The 19260-nt window shown below is 43.4% G+C and overlaps 1 protein-coding gene across 6 annotated transcripts in view; it reads right to left on the bottom strand.

Annotated features, from left to right (window-relative positions):
* LOC119495378 (signal-induced proliferation-associated 1-like protein 2) overlaps positions 1-19260 on the bottom strand; it is a 100235-nt gene that overhangs the window by 66798 nt on the left and 14177 nt on the right. Inside the window, exon 1 of one of the 6 annotated variants that reach the window (XM_037781764.1) lies at positions 11600-11864. The exons of the other annotated variants lie outside the window; for them this stretch is intronic. The gene's annotated coding sequence lies outside the window, so the exon portion shown is untranslated. Of the gene's footprint in view, positions 1-11599; positions 11865-19260 lie in introns of those variants that run through there. 6 annotated transcript variants of the gene reach the window in all.

The raw sequence follows: 19260 nt of genomic DNA, 5'->3' as shown, positions 1-19260 counted from the left end.
GGGTCACATCAAGATTAGCTACAGACCAGACTAGACCAAATACACTCGGGATGATTCGGAAACATCGGAATAATAAAGTATGCGCTTCAGCCTGGGCCAAATACAGGTTAATACATGCATGACCCAAATGTGTAGAAATAGATTGATAATGATACCCTTCTCAGTTAGGTCTACTGCCAAACTATCCACAATCCTCTCTCTCCCATTACGGACTGGTCTGGTTATGAACACAGCTTCATTCACAGGCAGGGAACTGTAGTGCCACTGTATTTAACACAAGGCTTAGAGAGGACAGCAAGATAGTGTGTTGTGTCATGTGAATGCATAATGTAGCGCCGTACACTACTGGGAAACATGTTTGTCCGTTAGAGTTGGCGAATGATGAATAATGGAATATATGCTGGGTTGTAGTGTAGAGAACTATGTCAAAGCCTCATTTCCAGTGCAGACAACATCTTTGTCTGAAAAGGCTAAAGTGTTAGATTTGGGTATGAAGTTGGTTTTGGTTTTATTATTTCAACATAAAGCAATAAATTACAAAAGTGAATTCTCCCATTCAAAATTTGGTACACCCATAACGGACATGGTCTAATTTCTGAATCATACTCATGTATACCAGTGTCCCCCATAATGACCACTATATGAAGTCTAAATGTGTAGATGTGGTGTAGTGTATTTGGTAATACTTTAAGAATGATAGATGTTTCTGAAATATTTGTGAATCTTAATTCTCGACATGACAAAAAAATAAAGAGAAGAAAAGTAACCTCTGCCAAATCCACTGCTTTAAAACACTTATCACCCCAAGACACCATGCAAAATTTCCCCACTCAAGACATAGTAAGCTCTGATAAAAGATGCTTTCACGTGGTGCGAGCAACCCAATCACAAGACTCCGCTGATGACGCATTTGAATCCTCGACTTATTCAGTTTAGCATTTACGCCGATGCTTTGATTTGATAACTAAAACATTACTTGTCTCACAAACTTGTTGAATATTAAATACATTACAAGAACATTGACAAAAACAGCACCTCGCCCGAGGCTTATGTCTAATGCTGCAACTAACGATTATTTTAATTATTGATTAATCTGCTGATTATTTCATAGATTAATTGTTTGGTCTACAAAATGTCAGAAAATAGTGAAAAATATCCATCCCAGTTTCTCAAAGTTCAAGGTGATGTCTTTAAATGTCTTGTTTTGTCAGTCCAGAACTCAAATATATTCAGTTTACTATTATATAAAACAGACCAAAGAAGGAAATTTCCATATTTGAGAGGCTTAAAAAAATCTTTTTCCGCATTTTTGCATGAAAAATAACGATAACGATTAATTGTTTATTAAAAGTTGCGAAATATTTTTCTGTTGATCAACTAATGGATTAGTCAACTAATCGTTGAAGCTCTACTTATGTCAACTAAAATCTATCTCAGGTCTCTTTCCCAGACAGGGAGCAGAGGTGACTATATGGCCGTCTGCTGACCAACACCCAAATGTCACACGTTGACTGAACACAGTCCTTTCACACAATTAGAGCTAGTGACAGCAAAATGTGCCACCTGTGCAAACAGCTTTATCAATGGGGACACTCCAACAGAGGCTTTAACGGATGACTGAGAACAAGAAGAACAAAGAAACTGACATACTGTAATCTCAACGCATGACAACAAAACAGCATGAATGACTCACAGCAGTCGAGCAGCTAGAAACAAAACAAAATAGAGGGCTGTAATGCTGTCAGCACAGACAAACCAAAAAAGAAACCAAAGTAGGGCTGAGCGATTATTCAATACGATAATTTATCGTCTTTCAATGGAATTGTATCGTGATGAAATCATATATCGAGATATCCTGATACACAATCACGTCGTCTAAATTGATAATAACAAATACTAACTCTCAGAAAATCTCATCAAACTCAGTTAATTCAAACTATTGTCTTAATCTGATTACTCTGTATTTGTGTGCATGCATGTAAACAGTGTATAGCTGGAAATATTCTTTTATTCTCTATAATTTTACTTGACACTGTTGTGTTCATATTTTAATAAAGTTCTTAATCAAATGAGAAAATTCTTTTAATTTGTCAAGTATTTAATTCACACAGAAAATAGGCTTTACCATGTGGTTATTTCATATAGACTATTTATTTATTGAATTACCAGAAAACATGCTATATCGTGATATATATTGAGATATGAAATTATCTATATCGGAAATAGAATATTTTGGCTATGGAAGCCCAGCCCTAAATCAAGGCTTAGCGTTTATTATCACTGTTGGGAGAAAACAGGTTTGTGTCATCACGTAAAATAAAAAAAGCACAAACATCAAGATATAAACTCAGCAATAAAAAGAAAAGTAAATACATCATCAGTGTTATATAGCGTCCTTGTTTCACCTCCAATCTGTTTCCCCCTGGGAGTGAATTTATAGTAAAAAAAAAAACAGAAACAGGAGACTAGCGTGTTTATGTTCATACTGTCTAGCCTCTCTCTGTTTGTGCTGCAACACGGGGTCAGGAGAGGGTTAGCCGGCCTTTATTTCACGTTGTGGACAGGACGGGATAAACCAGTGAACATGGTGGTCTGTGTTTCCTTTTCCTGCCTCTTATTAGCTACTCTCCCTGCGACAGTGATTAATGAACACAGTTGTACCATGTCTCACTCCACATCCATCCCCCCAACCAATAGAGAGTGCCATAGGCCACTTGGTCAGCAGAATCTATCTTGGGTGTGACCTGAAGGAGGCTGTTTTCTGTCCTTGCCTTTGTGGCTGTGTGTGCAGGGGAGAGCAGCAGATGTAGGGTGGGCGGTCTGCTGTGCTAACAGCCCTTTATTACCGGAGTAATGCATCGCCATTATGGGTGTTTAAGACACAAGGCCTGGTGAACAGGGGGAGAGGGGGATGGCGAAGGAAAGATGGGGAGAGAAAGAGAGGCCTAATTACAGTAATGAACTCATTTTCTGTCTCTGATGTTGGATAGTCTGTCTTTCATCTTGGTTCATCCAGAGAGGAGCAGCCCAGCGGTTCTGCCAGGTCTTAAAATAATCCTCTGACATTGTGGCCTGATTAAAGGCCCGGCAGATATTAATATGCTGTCAGAAAAGTGAGCACGTTCTGTCCATCGTCCTGAGATTAATAGTCCACTATCACTGATATTTCACCCGAGCAGGACACACGGCTCGGTGTCAGCCAACTCTGACAGACTCACCAGCCTGACTGACTTCTCATTAGTCACTTCTACGACTCCTACACAACGGTCTCTGTGCTCAGAGAGAGCAAGTCCCTCTGGACAAAGCCGTGCACTGTCTTTTTATGGGGTTTTGGTTGCAGCTTTCCAAATCATCCACGTTTACTAGGGATGAGGGAAAAAAAATCAATACAGCGTAGTATCACGATATTTTGCATGGTAATATTGTATCGATACCCAGGCGTGAAAACTCTGAGATGAACAGAGTGAAGACTGTATCTTATTAGATAAAACAAATAACAGACTGCATAATTTGCAGTTAAAAAAAGGTAATATATCAAAATATATCTTATCAAAATACTCAGCATATCCCAAAATGTTTAAAATCGCAATAAGAACATATCGTGACTTATATTGTGATAATATTGCATCATGAAGCTTCTGGTGATTCCCACCTCCAACGTCGTTTACAGTATCGGATTGATCAAACTAGGTAGTATGGCACATTGAGAAATACTCCTCAGCGACTTGAGAGTGAAAAAAAGAGATTTATGTAAATTGAGTCACAATGCAAAGGATGTTCTACAAAACAGCACTGCATATATTAACACTGAAGCTCTATTTGATGCCAGTTGCAAACACATTTTATGCACAACATTATTAAGCTTACTCCACTCAGAGCTGACAGCACTTAAGGAAATTAGGTGCATATTCACGCTCAAAAAGCACGGCTGTGTCATAAGCCCTTTTAAAAACATTCTTGAGAGGAATGCCAAGTCCTCTGCGCGCCTCATTTGTTGGCAGCACAACCCATTTCAGGTAGCCGCGATTCTCTGAAAAGCCAAACTTGTCACTTGTCTTAGACCTAAGGTTACCTTTCAAAATATCTAGTGCAGCATAAACTAGTTCATGTTTCAAAGGTTTAGTAAATTGTATGTCGAAAACTGAAAAAAAGTCACCTAGAAGTCACTTATGCCAGCAAAATATCAAGATTTGCATATGTTTGGCCATCAAAGGCACAATTCAGCTGTATGTTTCTGCAAGTACACTCATTGTGCATGATCACAGAATATCATAACACACCATTGTGTTATTATATTATTAAATACACTTGCTAAGCTGAAGCAAGAGCATTTTGTAGGCAAAAGAAGGCTCTCAAATGAGGCTTTTCACATTCCTCTAAAATCTCCTCCACGGTGTCCAGCCTATTGCACCTCGTGTCAAACTTGTTTATTCAGCCCCTACCACGATGCCGGGCCCTGGGGTGATCACAGACCCCTGATTATGGCCAATTATCTTTAATAAAGACCGGCGTAATTGAGCCATATTAATGCTCCTCTGTTCTCAGCAAGCAGGAAGTAGTAGCTGGCCTCGTCCCCAAGACGCCGCGACCTCCAGAGCCGAGGCCAAGCTGCGATGCAGTCTTCCTCTCCTCCCGCAGCCAAATTGGGGTGCAACGTAGGTTAGAGGCCAAGATGATTACACCAATTTTCCAGCTCATGGACTTCATCATATAGTGAGTCAGGCGGTATTACTATGTGAAGCAAATTTACTAGTCCCTCTCAGTGCATTCACAACCCCGTTTATTTTAGCTCCTTGTTACCTGCCTTTTACTGTTTTGTGTTGACAGGCTGCAGCCAGTCAAACATTTGGATGTGTCACACCGTATTCATCATCAACACAGAGGAAGGAAAGAAATCCAAGCGGAAAGCCGACAAACCTGAAGGCATGTTGCATATGCTTCACTGCCCGTCATTTGATTCCTCAATAAACTCGCAGTAAAAACAATGAATCACATTCCATGTCACATCACATTCAAATGCGATCAAATTTACGCCGCACGCGGTTTTAGTGCTTCGTCCTCCGAGGAGTTGATTTAAAACAACGTGGGAGCTCTGTTTTCAATCCGCTATTGAGAGCAGCTGTTCCAACCTTGCGGTGGGAATTGGAGGTGAGTATGCGAGGGTTTTGGGCAGGAACGATATTAAATTCATCACACTTTTCAGGCAGGGAAGGAGGACTGCAACCAGACACGGGCATCTCCAATCTGATGAAAACACTCGCGTTTCTGCTTCACTGGAGCGATTCTTTTACCTTAACTGGGTTAAAGCAAAGGAGAATGGGAGGTTAAGAAGAGGAATGAATGTGGTGGAGGGGGAAGAAATGAAAAAAAGAAAGGAATGGGAGTTTTGCCAAACCTTGCTCAAAGAGATTTGTGCAATTAAACCACAGAACCAATTAATTGGGCGATGTTATCCTTGAGAGTTCATTACCGGGGCCTGGGAAACCAGGAATACCATCTTCCCCAAGTGCCTCCATAACCAGAAAGGACACTTGTTAAGGCTGTGTGATGAAAGTATGGAGCAAAGAAAACCATTCAACATCTTCCGCTTTCATCTGCTGCTCGCTTAATTCAACCACACAACGGGGAGGAATCTCCCACCAGCTGACCCTCAAATTAGCACCGATGCTAAAGCCCTGCCATTAACGGCCGAGCCCGCCCCTTCCTGTACACGGCGATAACTCCCCTATATCTGAGCCGGTAAGAACCCAATCATCCAACTCCACCCTCTCTTATTGTGGTCAGACCTCCAACTGAACACCCCGATGTGCCAATATTGCCTGCAGGGAGTAATGCTGAGATTTTAATGGGCAGTGTGAATGGAGGGTCACACCCTCAGTGGGAGGTAAGGAAACCAATGAAATGAGTTGCCGGCTGCCTTATCGAGCCCGATATGTGGAAACTAACAGCAAAACATATGCAGCCTAGTTATTCTTTACAGATATTTACATGGATGGGAATTTAACAACCGCAGATGACAATATTTATTTAGGTTAAGCGAGGTTGCATAAGCTGCAGAATTAAAAATACTTCACTAGTGACAGCATCATCCATTAGAGAGGATATAGGGACCATCAGTAACCAAACTCCTTCACGTCACTCTATTTCTATCATAGTGAGCTCCAGTATACTCAATTTGAAATCAAATTTGGCATGTCCTCAAAGGCGTTTGATTACAGCTCCGGGTGTGACTGGAGGTCTGTCCCTCCACGCAAAAGGGTGTGTATCCTGATCGTGAGAGAAAGTTGAAATGAATAGATGCACAAGCTCCGGCTGCAGCTAAAAGTTTATGTTACAGGACGATTTAGAACTGACCCTGGCACTGCTTTACAATGACAGAAAGCAGACTAAGAGCTGGTATGTTTGTACCCTAAACCAAACAAGTGGACCGGGTGGAGAGATTACTCTTTCCTGACAACAGAGGAGAGTTCAAAGGAGGAGGGGAATGTGTGCCAGCCGCTTTTCTGATGGGCCAAAATGAGTTTCCCGTTTCATTAGAAGTCTTCTCCTATCTATCCTGTTCAAAAGGCAGGAAAGCAATTAACATTTAAGTTAATTAAGTAAGTCAACTTAATGTCATTTAACTCATTGCAGGAGAAAATATTCAAATGCTACATTTGGACATTTGTATTTTATATATGTGCCACAATTTAGGACCAGATAAGATAATAGCAAGTTACTTCACAAGTTCTTCTTGTCTAATCTAGGCAACATGAAAAGTGACAAGTACAGCCAAGGACCAGCTCCTTTCTACTAGTTTTCATAGTAAAACAGTCTTAGTAGGTCCTTGTATTCATGGAACATATTCACAGGATGGATTTCTTTCAAAGCTGTCTGGAAATTATTCATCTTGGTGCCAAATTTGGTCTATTTACCTGGTTTGGAAATAATGTAAACAATAGCTTATCAAGGAACCTGCGCCCCAAAGCCAACGCCTAAAATGTGTAACTGAACACATGACATTATTAAACCACATGGAGATTCTTTGAATCACAAGGTAGTCATGCCCTAAAGCCTACCCTGCTTTATGGTCTATTTGACTCTAAATGGGACCATAATTTACTAAATGAACATCATGCTGTATTGAAGAAGACTTGAAACTAGCGATTGAGACCATAAACTCATGTTTACAATGTTTACTGAGGTAATAAATCAAGTGAGAAGTAGGGTCATTTTCTCATTGACTTCTATACAATCAGACTTCTTTATGTAGCCAGAGGAGTCGCCCCCTGCTGGTTATTAGAAACAACCCAAGTTTAAGGCACTTCAGCATTGGCTTCACTCTTCAGACCCGGAGGTAGTCTATTGGTTATAACTAGAGGCCCACACACACTGCATCAATCAAAGCCCAGTGCAGGGCTTTCTATATGTTGCAAATCTGCCATATCGCCTGCAAGAACATTTCTGTTTTTCTATGCACAATCAGTCCCTCCATGTTTTACTAATCTGACAATATGCATATGTGCACTCTGTATTTTAAAACTAAAAAAAGCTTAAAAAGCACAAAAGTGTCACATTATCACCACTGACCACTCGGACCTGATCCACACAAACACACAGAGCTCAGACCAACATGACGACGGGCACGACAGCAGCCGAGGAGACCAAGAGAACACAAAAAATACCACAAAGGAGACGAGTGTGTGTGTACATATGAGTGTGTAGAGCGAGGGGAGCTGAACAGAGGCAGCTTCTGCAGGAGCAAAGGGACGATTAGAGGCTTTCTGTTTACATCTCAGAGCACACAGACCCGAGTTGACCCAACGGCAGAAGAACAATCAGTAGAAGAGATAAAAAAGGAGGTCAGACAGCACAGAGTAAACATGTACACTCATCGTCTCATCGTCCCTCGGCACTGGGCCTCACAATGCACTGTGGGAAATGCCCAAATTCACTAATGCCCCGTCAGTGCCCCAGGTGCACAGACTTATCAAACAAGCACAGCAGTGTATCCAGGACTCTATCCTCTGGCATGAGCGCTACTTCAAAAGAGTCTCTTTCTACTCTGTCTGCATGTTGATCTATATATGAAAAGTCAAGTAAAAAAGCTGTTTCATTTCTGGGCTGAGAAGACTAGACAGGAATCTCTGCAAAAAAGGAAGTTGATTCATACCATAATACGCCTTGAATACCTCCATAGCAGCGTTTCCACAGATATAAGACAGCTGCTGGACTAAAAGAGGCTACAGAGATGCAGCGATTCTCTGAGCTGCACTGTCTGCTGATATCTGCTCCTGTGGTTCCAGCGGTAACCCGAGGTCACTGCCCTCCAGCAGCCATCTCGCCACACCTCATCTGTCAACAGTTGCGCTCTCACGTGTAAAATTAAACAAAAGATAGCTGTTTGCTTGGCTCCAGACTTTGCGGTTTGGACTGGTGGTTATTTCTAGCCGTTCTAGTCTTATCATGGAGGCAGCTTACATGAACCTGAGTCTGTTTTTCTACACCAGCTGAGTGCACCCCTGGGTGTGCTCTGCTTCGTGCTAGCGGTAGCTCCATCTGGAATGTCTAAAAGTGCAGGGGTCACCCGTGATCCGACTCTATTACACTTGGTTCAGGGAGCAGTAAGTATTTACCCAACAGAAACTGCAAAATGTTACATTCTTTTCATTTCCTGCACACATTTCAAATCTCATAATATCTACCATATGCTTAGTTAGAGACAAAGAAAAGGGGTCAGCCAGTAGAGAGTGGTTTGATGATTGTGTATAGAAGACAGGGCACTAGAAGGAATCCAATTACGTGTATACTAATCCACAAAACATGAAGGCACATATCTTTCACCTCTGTTTTCTCTGGAAACGTCAATTGAGTCTTTCAAAAGGAATCGATCGTATTGTGAAGCACCGCAGCATGTTTTGAAGCGATGCATGTGAAAGGGTTCAAGCACAACATTTTTGCTTCTAAAACATTCAGCGTGTCAGTAGTGTTTTGGCATGCTACACGCTCAGAAAATATCCATCACAGATGTTCTTAAAGTGCTTTAAAGGCCCTAGTCGCCCTAGTTTTTGCAGTGTGTACCGCACCGACGGATCTAATCTCCCCGTGATGGAGGTTTTTCGGCCAATTCAGCATGATGAATCACCGGCGGAGCTCGTCGTTGAGAGAAATCACTCCGATTGGCTGTTCAGCTTAAACAAATCCGTGCACGAGAAGAGAAATGAAAGTGAGGAAAGCAAGCCGACGAGTAAAGTCAAGAGGAAAAACACAGAAGGCTCTTCTCATTTTTCATCTTCGTCTCATCTGATAATTCCAATACACGGATATTTTCACAACGACACGGCCATCTGGAATGAAGCTGAGTGGTGAGTGAGAGTGGTCAGAAAATGGTCAGGAAATGCTGCTATATTTCATGTACGTATCATAACAACGGCTTGTACAGTATATCCGCGGTCTTCTGGTTTCCCTTTTTGAATGATGAATACAGACTACCACTACCTGCTGGTGTGGAGAGTTATTTCATCTCACCCAGGTGCAGGACGTACGTGGTAGTTGGCCGTTGGCCGTTATCTTTGCGGTGTGTTCAAATGCAACGTTTTGGCCAAGACAAAGGCATCGTGAGGCGTTCCTTGATTTAGTTTTTTTTTTTGTGCCTGGGCCTTAAGAGACCTGACTCTTATCAGTTGGTTGCAACTAAGCAGATACGTCATTCATCAAGTCATTTGTGACAGTATGTATAGTACAAACATAAAATACACTTTATGCGCCGGTTCTACAGTTTCTAAATTCCAATGTCAGTTAATGCATTAAGATGACAGCCGTTGATAAAAATAAAATTACCACTGCAGCTCTGGAATGACGACCTTTACGTGCCAAGATTAACATAATTACTAACAGCAATCCATCAAGTGGGAGCTTAACCACAGTCACAGCGCTGATGGGAGCTTCAAATAATCACACTGACAAGGTGGAGAGCGGAGCTATGAAAAGAAAAGAACCCCTGTTCTTGAGTTGGACTCATATAAAAACAGCACAATAGTGCTAGTGCTAGCTGTATGCAGACCTCCTCCTGGCTCCACTGAAACTGGGAGTCTCCTGCCCTGCTGCCCTGCCAGCTGGCTATCTGCCCAGCGCCTGCCAGGCAGCACACTGCCATTGTCCTTTAGTTGTTTCAGGGTGATCTGAGAATTAAAATAGACAGGACAACAGATTTTCCCACTTTATACACATGAGAATGAAGAACAAGCACTGCGGCAAACAGAGACCAACGATGCACCGAGTTAAAAGATTTAAGCGAGGTTGTTAACTTGGCGGCGGATCACGTAGAGAGTCCCCATTCTGATACAAAATTAATGACTAATATGACTAATGGTGTTTCCGTACCGTGTTATTAGAAATGTGGCTAGCACGAAGCACTTAGTTTGTATGTCAGGTAACATTATGCAACAACCAGCATTAGCATCACATGCATAGTTTCAGATGGCAGTCCCGGGGCCTATTCAGTCCTCGCAGACTGAAGCTCCTGTATGTTCCCAACAGAAGGAGACCGTGTTTGTTCTTGGCTGCTCCAGTGGAGCCCCACCAACAGAGAGCACTGTTCTGTGGCCCCTCTCCAAAAGGGACCATCTGTCCCCCGAACTTGGCCTTGCCACGCCGGCCGGCCTCCACTGCTATGGTGAGACAGAAAGGGACGTGCAGGGTTGATGTGGCCCAGCAGGCCTCCAGAATAAACCACCACCTATTTCCATCAGTACACATCCCTCCCTCTGCCGCCTCCCAGCAGCCTGCTGCTGCTTCAACTGCAACCTCCGTACCAATGACAGCCTGTCAGCAGAGTGCACTCTCTCAGGGAGAGGAGGGAAAGCAAACAAGGAGGGGAGATATGGTGAGAAGAACGCTCTCATCTCGCAAAAGGGAAACTGTTAAAAGAGTTGCGAGGAGTTCAGATCGAAAGCTCTGAGAACATGCGTGCTTCCGCTCCTCCGCTGAGGTCAGTCAGAGTCCACCTCGTCACATTATCACTGAGAAACAGCGCAGCGGAGTAGGTGAGCTGTGTGACACTGTTAAGATTGAGAGCCGACACACTAACGCACAAACACATTCACACACACATCACTCAGGGAGCGGCATTTATAAAACCCTGACCGGCAGGGCAACCTCAGAGCGCGTCGATGCCACGGAGCATCTCTCCCTCATTTTTACTCACTTCAACGGCGCTCGTTGTCTTTTACAAAGTTTGTTTTTCACACTTGGTTTGGTGTTGCTGACAGAAATCTGGCGTAAGAGAGACAATTTTGACTCCTGAGCAGCAGCTGGGGGTTTAGTCAACCGGAGGATGCGAAGGGGTAGGGAGGACAGGAGTAAGCACTGATACACAGATGAATCACTGGTTTATTCACCCCGCAATAACTTTTTGTGCTGCGTCTGCCAGAGACATACACTCACAAATTCCTCCTGTGATACACCCCACAGGCTAGACCACTCAAACCTCAATACCATTGTCTAAAAACAAGACTTTCCTCACTTAATATAATGCTTCTTATGCACATGTAAAACTGAGGTCAACATGCATTATTTAGCCTTTACACAAACATTAGGTATCAACTGCTGCCATGCTTACCTGATTAAGAGAGTCCTTTTTTTGTCAGAGCCATAAATCCTAAGAGCAGATGACTCAAAGCCCTGTGAGCCACTGTGGTAATGAGCCCACTGTGGAGATGCTATCCGAGTGCATTAAATCCGTCAGCCACTTGTTGAGAGAAGTCCGCCACACTTCACAGCAGAAAGGCTCTAAAATAAACAACAGCAAACCTTCACTCTGCTCCTTTATCTAGTAACTAGTTTGGGGAGAAAATGGAGAAAGATGGAAGAAAAGAGTAAAATAAGGACGAGTCTGGCAGCCATCGGGGAGTCATTTTAGTGAAATGCATACAGCTGCCGCTTAATGCACACACAACTTGCTCCCTCCCCCTGTGACAAAGCCACCAACAGAATGAATGGGCCTGCAACATTAGCATATGTAAAGGAAAGTAGGTGGCTGTGCTGAGTTGGGGGGAAGACTGTTGGGTGTTGGTGGTTGGGGGGAAGGGGTGGGCCGTGACATTCAGAGCTTCTCTGGCTGACAGGAAGGACAAGAAAAAAGAGGGGGAAAAGCTATTGTTCCCAGGAAAAGATGCCCAGGTCAAGCCTGTGACCTTCCAAGTTTCTAGCGATGGCTGACATTTGGAGCAACGGGAGATGGAGGGATCCACTTATCTGTTCCCCGTCCTATGAACTACAGCTTGGTGCAAAGGCAACCATGACCACCTTTTAAACACACTAAGATAAGGAGAGAAAGACACGACCAAAGAGGGAAATTGCCCTTCTTTCAAAACTGATAATCCCTCCAGCCACATGCCATACGCTGAGCCTGCATATCTTTACCTTCAGCAGACAGGAGGGATGTAGGGAGGGGAGAAGCTGTGATGGAAGGAAAATATATGAAAAAGGAGTTCATCTCTGCTGAGCGCTACTCTCTGGTGCTTCACTGCAAACAGCTGTGGGTTTAAGGGCCTGCACACACACACCAAGCCAAAGAGCGAGCACCAACAAAGGCTGACTGCGGCGTGTTCAAGTGCAGCTTTTATCAGAAGATGTGAGGCAACGCATCAGAGACTACAGCTGACAGCAAGCTGACTGCTAACAGTCATGTACGTTCTGCGCTTGCATGACGGGAAATAATAAGTAAGTTGCATCTGGCATTGTAAAGGCTTGCTGTACTTGCTATGCATTGCCTGGAGAAGAAGAGGCAAAAGCATAACAAATCAGGAGAACCCATATGAAATTGGAGAAAACAACAACTTGCTAACAGCCACTGAGTGGTCAAACTTTACAGTGCCAGTTTCAACTTTTTAGCAGACACATTCTCAATTTGTTTTTCAAACATTTAGGTAGTACTTCTTTTCCCCCAATTACAGACTTCTGAGTAGTGATTTCCTCTTATGCAGGCGCAGGTCAGCTGGCTGTAAGCTGTAGTCTTTGTGTCGTTCAAATTCATCAAGACATCAGGGAACGTTAGGTAAAGCCGTCATTAAGTGTTTAATCAGTTGCTGTTTGTTGACGCTAGTTGTTTGAGGTCATCTTGGCGGGTCATGGCCCTAACGTGGAGTTACTGAAGCAGACGTGCAACCGTAAGGCTGCATTCACACCAGATCAGGCGTTCCCTCCCATTCATTTGAATGTGGGTAATGCCTTTAGGCTGCGGTGGTGAGGACCGCAGGGGATGCCGAGAAAAAACAACGCAGCGGCCCTGCGGCAAAATAGTTGAAACATAAATCAACTTTTGGAGAAATGCAACCAGACGTCACGCTGCCGTGGCCAATCATGTAAGTGGCGATCCAGAGCTGCACAACTCTGCCTAAAGCCACCCACATGTGATCAGTGGTAAAATTGCTCTGCGCTGGCTGTGCCATTGTTTTCCTACGGGGAAAACCACCCTTGATGTGGCGCACCGCTCAAAATCGCCACAGAGCGCTGCGCTCATAGTTCAAATTATTTTAACTTTGACCTTGGTTGCTGCTGACCTTTCAAAAGCACAACCAATGAGAACAGCTGCAACTGCTGTTGTTGCCTAGAAACAGTGAATGCCGTTCCTTGCGCTCTTCTTGGTGACATATTTTACCTGCTGCTTTTGCAAGTCTCTGCGCCCTACCTCGCTGTGAGTGAAGAGCAAATCTCTGAGGGGTTTATGGTCAAGATCTGTGAACCGGGGGGGGACATGTGGGTGTGGAGACTAATAAAAGCTCTGAGCAAGGCACTTTTAACTACTTGAGCATTGCAATAACTAGGTATGAATGTGAGTATGTGAAGCCAGTTATTTCCGAGGCTTCCTAAGACACATAAAGGCTAAATAAAGAACAACTCTTTGAGGTAAATGAGTTGTGATGATATATTTCTCCTCTTATAGTGCGACATAATTGAGTTTCAGGGAACCTAATTGGAAGAACACTAAAAGAGTGTCATTGTAACCACTTCCTGATGACTGCTTTGCTCTGTCTGTTTCTGGTTGGAGGTGGGAGCATGTTAATGGCAGGAAATGACAGACTTTAATCAAGCTGAATGAATGGCAGCAAGTACAGGTCTTTGTGCCACATTGTGCTTTGATCTAGCCTCTGCAGGCAGGTCCTCAGCTTTGATTTGAGTTGAGGGGAAGGAGAGGGTTTTATTTAAAGAGTGGGAAGCCCCAGGAGGTAACACTTAAGCGTTCTTGTCACTGCATCCCAGCAAACAGACAAACTATTCATCAGCCTACACACATGTGCAGCAGGGGCCTGTGGAGAAACACACAATCCCACAAACACGGCTCGTTTGCACATGGACGTCCGGGCCTGATGGGTAATTTACATACCAAGGGTAGTCATTACACAAACGGATACACACGCAGAACGACCTACATTCACAAACACTAAAAAACAACTTTGACAGCTCATCTTTCAAATGTTTTGACTGATTTAAAGAAATATACACTGTCATCTAACTCAATTTGATAAAAACAGGCTGAAATATAACAAAAAGAACAGCAGAAGATTGTTTTTCTTATGACACTTAAGCTGTAGTTTGTTTTATTCACATAGAAAATGGGAATATTTAGCCAGACACTAACTTTTTGTTGATTTCCCTGTCATGACAAGACTTGAAACATATCTAATTTGGATTAGGGAAAGGTTTCGCTTTATACTTGAGTTGTTTAGTGCAAATTAGCTGTCTTAACATACTGCATGATAAAGGAATAGTTTGACAGTTTTGAAAATATGCTCATTTGCTTTCTTACTGAGATTTAGATGACATGTTATTTGATTTTATTAAGGATCCCCATTAGTTGGTGCCATATCAACCAGCTAATCTTCCTGGGGTCCACATTAACCACATACAAACACATTAAAATACCATACAAAATACAAATACAAGAATAAAGGAGGGTTGATGGCATGTATTTCACGGCCGGGCTGACTCTAGGAAATTACTGCACCCGGTCGAAAAACAGTGCAGCACAACAAGTCATTTTTACACCTCTGATGTTGTATGAATTAAACAACAGAGACGTGTTAATTAGTGTTAAACATGTTAATTAGTGAGCTTTAGAGGTCCTACTAGGCAGAACAGAGTCATGGTAGCTTTTTTCAGTTCTTATGCTAACTTAAAGGCCCAGACACACCAACCCGACATCAGACAACTAGCGGCGACGAAGGCTGCCTGTTGCATCGCCTAACATCTCCTTTGTCTTGGCCAAAAAGTTGCACTCGAACACACCACAAAGACTACAGCCGACGGCCAACTACCACATATGTTCTGCGCCTGCATGAGATGAAATAACTCTCCACACCAGCAGCTAGTGGTTTTCTATATTTGTCATTCAAAAAGGAAAACTGTAAGATCAGGTACGGCAGATAAACAAGCTTCACCATTTAGCTTTATTCCAGATGGCCATGTCGTTGTGAAAATATCTGTGTATTGGAATGATCAGAAGAGAGGAAGATGATCACTTCCGATTCTCTTCTCGAGCACCGATTCATTTAAGCTGAACCGCCAATCCGAGTGATTTCTCTCACCGACAGGCTTCGCCGCCAATTCAACATGTTGAATCGGCCAAAAAGCCTCCAATGTGGGCAGACAACAGCTGACTGTGCGGGACACACCGCAAAAACTAGGGCAATAGACTCAGGTGGTATCAAGATTTAAGATAACCGGCTGCAGCTTCCTCTTCATTGTACCGACATCAGAAATGTCTCAATCTTTTCATCCAACTCTCTTCAAGAAAGGGAATATATGTGTGTATTTCCCAAAATGTCAAACTATACCTTTAAACATTAGCGTCAGCCAGAACTTTCAACTGGAGATGCATGAAAAAGATGACTTTGGTGCCATTTTTTCATCATATTGGGCAAGATCAACATGTGATCAATGTAATTCCTTACTTGTGCACAATCTGATCAGACTGATAACTATACACATACACCCAACATTGTCTAGGAGATTCTAGCCTGGTGTTAAATCACATATTATCTCTGTAGTGGAGCCTATTCTTTCTCAAAAAAACTACCCTGAGGGCAAATCCTGTCAATCTGCGGTCAATCTGAATTGACAGCCAAACCCTGCATGGTAGTACGGGAGCCATTGAGGCGTGCTTCATAATTACAGTACTAAACAAGTCAAAACAGCATAATGTGATAAGGAACTAGGGCTTCCACCAGGGGACATTTAATAATCCACCAAGAACAAAAGGCACCTGTATCCGCTTAGATTAAGCTCTCATTCGTGAGGGCTTGACGGTCGGCGGGCATGTGATGCATTTGCTGTCCAGTATTTTTATCCCTGCTGATAACGGCATGCTGTGTTGAGGCAAGTTTCTCCTTAGTTATGCAGAGTGGGAGAGGAGCTGTTTAGGGAAATGGCCTGTTCCTCCTGCAGAGAGGAAGAGAGGAAAAGCAGCTGGCAGGCAACAGGCAGACACAGCATCTCTGAATGTCACTTCTCCTCGATCCGCCCCCCTCCTCCTCTCTCCACCTCCTCTCCTCCTCTCAGTTTGTTCTCTATCTGTTGTCTGAATTCATCAGGGAGCAGGAGGCTGAGCTGCCTCCACTATCCCCCCCATCTCAACGACAGAGGCAGGGAACGGGAAGGGGGTAGTGGGCACACGAGGTGAGGGGGTGGAGAGTAAACAGCGGCTTCGCATCCCTCTATGTTGTTGCTAGGCAACTTTTTCTGCATATGACAGCCTTGAGTGACAGCAGACCTCCCTCAGGAACAAAGACAGAAAGTTGAGGGCGGGAAAGGAGAGGAGCAGAGAGCAGCGCAGAGATGAGTGGTGATCTGGTGAATACAGGGACAGACTCATTGTTGCTGAGTTGAAAGCAACATAATGAAACATTTGGACAACATAAACGGTTTACGAAAAGGTGAACTAAAGCCCCGTTTCCACCAAGAAGTTCCTGGTCATTTTAGTCAGAGGACTACTTTTCAAGGAACTAAAAGGTTCCTTCAGCCCACTGTCGTCTGTGTTTCCACCGCGGTCTAAAGACCTGCGAAGATCAGGCAAATTACTCCGCTGACGTATGAAAAAGCAACACGACGTGACGAGGACTGCAGGTGGTCGCAGCGGTAAACACACTCTGCAACCTATCGTTTAGTGTGTCCGCCTGTTTCATCTAAACTACACGTTGAAAAAAAAAAATATTAGGTCTTGTCTCACTGCGACGACATTTACTGCTGCATATATTTACTGCTGCACGTTGGATGTAATGAATGAAATGCAGAGGAGAAAAATGAAACTAAGAGCGTCCGTCTCCACAGTAAATCATCTGTTGAGTGTGTGATGGTTATTTATTTGTGCTTTAGAACGTAACTGCCATGAAACAACCAGAAAATAACTATTCTTTCTCTCGTGCACGGCACCGCCGCGCTGTCTCTTCTAATGTTACCGCTCGTCCTTGCAATCTCTCTCTTTGTCTTTTTTTTTTAAATGAGTCAGAAAGTCGACAGCATAGCCTAACTTTACTTTTAATATTATGAAACAAAGAGAAATGCTCGTCCTAAAATGGTCCTAAATCGATACTAGAGTACTTCCTTGTTTCCTTGTTTATGAATGAAGCGGTACACAAGTTGAAGGTGTTGAAGCAGTGGCGCTGTATGTGTGTTTTGACTAATCAGCGACAGTCATCCCCCCGACCAGGGCCTATTTTTGTGGGTAAAAAAGCCCCGGAAAATGTCCCCGGAACTTAATTTAGACCCTCGTCCCTGCGGTCAAAAAGCAATGAGTTCCTCAAAAAGGTTCCTAGTTCCGGGCAAGGTTTATTGAAAAAGGCTGGGACATGGGGTCCTTTTGGTCTTAAGTTCTGGGGTATGGCATGCGCTGTGTAACCGGAGCGGCGGTTGTGCGTTGCTATTGGCTCAATTTCGGCGAGTGTGACCAGATTTCACTGCGCATGAGTTGTACCCCAATGATATGACGCAATGATGACGCGTGAGATCTCCTCTTTCCACCCTCCTTGGTTCCGGGGAAAAGATCCTGCGGTGGAAACGGGGCTCAAGATGATCTCAGAACAGTCGTTTCCAATCTTGGGGTCAGGACCCACCACGGATAAAGATATATCTGAGGCATCACAACATAATTAACAGATTAAAAAAGCAGAAAAACACGTGTGCTTCTCATTTAGGTGGTTTTCCTCTAAAAAAATATTCAAATTAAACAAGGAAACTACTCTCTCGTCACTACACATAGCCAGATGCAACTGGTGATGGTGGATATTGCATCGTTTCAAGGGATTGCAAGCCTAAAAGGTTGGGAACCAGAGTTTCAAAACAGTAATTTTTAAAAACATTCTGTCCAAAACAACTTTATCTCGGTTTCTACCAGATAAAGCAAACTTAATTTTCTGTTGCTGTAATCACACTGCAGGGCAAACTAATGGATTAATTTTTGAACACTAAAACATCGCCACTGGCACGTTGAGGATGTCTTCAGTAGTTAAGTGCTTATCCAAGTCTTGTTTATATTTTGCGGTTCTCTTTCATTTCTGATGAACATATGATTAAGATCTGTAAGAAACTCCAGAGGCAGAGTACCAGCTTTTACCACCACAACCTACAAACTATACTTTGGCAAAAGTTGGCAGACACCAATAGTTCCGGCTCAGCGCATTTTGTGTGCGGCGCAGATGACGTGCTTCATCCATAGGGCACATAATGAGGGTTTTTTGACGATTGCAGGGGCTAAAATTAGCACGTGAATAATAATCACTGGCCAGAGAGAGAGAGCTGCTTTTCATTGGAAGTTTGGCAGCGGAGAGCACGCTGGATGCCAGATCAGGGGTGCTGCTGTACGGATGTGTGCAGAGGGAGCAGGCAGGCAGGAAGCAAAGGAAAGTTGACACTGGAAACCATATTGTTAGCAGCCATATGAGCAAAGTTACCAGTGCTTTTAGATCACCGTGGAGGATGCCAGATGCATGCACCACAACTGGCGCGAGAAGCATCACTACAGACAAACAAGCAGTCTAAGGCTACATCCACACTTATATGCTTTTGTTTTAAAACTGTGTTTAAAACTGTGTTTTAAAACAAAAACTATCTTCGTCCAGACAAGCATTTTAGGACCGTTTCAGAATTAATCTTTGTCCATTCATGTACACTGGGCATGCACGTGCCGGTGTATACGGGAAGCAGCACCGGACACTGGAATTGATGCAAAATGCAGATTTTAACTGCAGAACAGCTGCTAGCATTGACAACAAGGTCGGCAACGCT

This window comes from Sebastes umbrosus, chromosome 10, assembly GCF_015220745.1.
Source record: "Sebastes umbrosus isolate fSebUmb1 chromosome 10, fSebUmb1.pri, whole genome shotgun sequence".
NCBI lineage: Eukaryota > Metazoa > Chordata > Actinopteri > Perciformes > Sebastidae > Sebastes > Sebastes umbrosus.
Note: the sequence above shows the minus strand (reverse complement) of the source record. Positions and strands in the feature narration are given on the sequence as shown.